The sequence below is a fragment of the Raphanus sativus genome, unplaced genomic scaffold (genome assembly GCF_000801105.2).
Source record: "Raphanus sativus cultivar WK10039 unplaced genomic scaffold, ASM80110v3 Scaffold3171, whole genome shotgun sequence".
Classification (NCBI taxonomy): domain Eukaryota; kingdom Viridiplantae; phylum Streptophyta; class Magnoliopsida; order Brassicales; family Brassicaceae; genus Raphanus; species Raphanus sativus.
In genome coordinates, this window is record NW_026618478.1 from 10592 (window position 1) to 12051 (window position 1460).

The 1460-nt window shown below is 40.0% G+C and overlaps 1 long non-coding RNA gene across 1 annotated transcript; it reads right to left on the reverse strand.

The window, feature by feature from the left end:
- Nucleotides 1–983: 983 nt before the first annotated feature.
- LOC130506383 (uncharacterized) lies at nt 984–1420 on the reverse strand. Its single transcript, XR_008942005.1, has 3 exons — nt 1340–1420; nt 1192–1278; nt 984–1098 (listed from the first exon to the last, which is right to left on the reverse strand). It is a non-coding gene; the product is annotated as an uncharacterized LOC130506383 (long non-coding RNA).
- Nucleotides 1421–1460: the final 40 nt, after the last annotated feature.

A 1460-nucleotide genomic window follows, 5' to 3' on the forward strand; every position in this document is an offset into this window, starting at 1 on the left:
CAAGAGAACAGTCCCGAGGCTGATCTCTCTCAAGCGGAACAAGCAGACGGAGTGATCCGGTGATTGTTCCAGACAAATATGGAAACTCCTATTTCGGGAATTGAAGCCCTGTTGCCCTAATCTCTTTCCTTCTGATTGGCGCCTCCATATAAAACGCCACCTATCTATTTTCTATTTTTTTACGCTAGTTTTTACAAGAGAACACTGAGTATTTGCGATCTGCAACTTGTAAGGGAGAAGAATCAATCCTCTCATAGAGAAGATCATCTGAACCCTATTGTTTCATACTCTGTTCTTATGCAATTTTATTCAGGATTTATGTCTTTGTCTATGTGCATCATGATCGAGTAGTGACCTTGCTCGCCTAGGGTTTTTAGGGTGTTGAGACATGAGCTAAACATAGATAAGCGATCCATAACTGTTCTTCATTCATACTGTTCTTACTGCTTTCATTAAACTGATCACTTGATGTTAGATCACTAGTTCATCACCTAGTTAACCGCTTAGGATGATAACTTGACATGTATTGAATGAGCTTAGTATCCCTAATCAGCGAAAGTAGATATTAGGGTGGTAAGTGAACTGATCGGACCTGTTCTCTAAAGCTTGCAATCGATCCTCATCCCAACGACAGTTAGGTGGTGAGATCGATCTGCAAAGCGATCACTGCCACGACAGTGGAGTGTTCCAGCTTAGTGATCCGAGTTCTAGAAAGCACTTCATCGCGCTTGAATAATTGTTTGGCTCCAATTCAACACCCAATGAAATACCCTAGGCTAGCTCTTGTTTAATTGAATCAATCTCGTGTTTATTTGCTTGTTTACTATCGCCTATTTCAACCAAATCATATCTTCTTCTTAGCTTGATTCTGAAACTTATAGAACTAGAGTGTAGACTGGTCCTCTGGATTTGAATCTCAAGTACTACAATTGCAACTGTTAACTTGGCAGTAGCAAGGATTCATTTTTAGTGTATCATTTATGCTAAATGCTATGCTTACCAAGGAGCTTACATGAACTCAAGAACAAGTGCTGATGCTCCTCCTCCTCCGTTGCATATTGATGCCACTCCATACTTTCCCTTCTTTGCTCTCAACACCTGATCAGAATAGGATTCAAAACCATATTTTCATTCAATTCTAATTTCTAAATTCAACACCATTGTTGTATTGCATATGCTCTTAGGACTTACCCCTAATAATGTGACTAAAATACGAGCACCGCTGCATCCTAGTGGATGTCCCAGTGCAACAGCCCCTCCATGTGCATTCAGCCGTTCCTGTTCATGTATACATTATCAAAGACACACTAACATAACTGTACTTGTTTGCATGACTTACAGGATCTAATCCCAGCAGTTTCTGATTGGCCAGAGCTACAACCTATGAGGAGAAAACAAGTCAGAACATACACAATAAGTTTTAAAAAGCAAATGAGAGCTAAGTAAGCAGAAGGATTTAC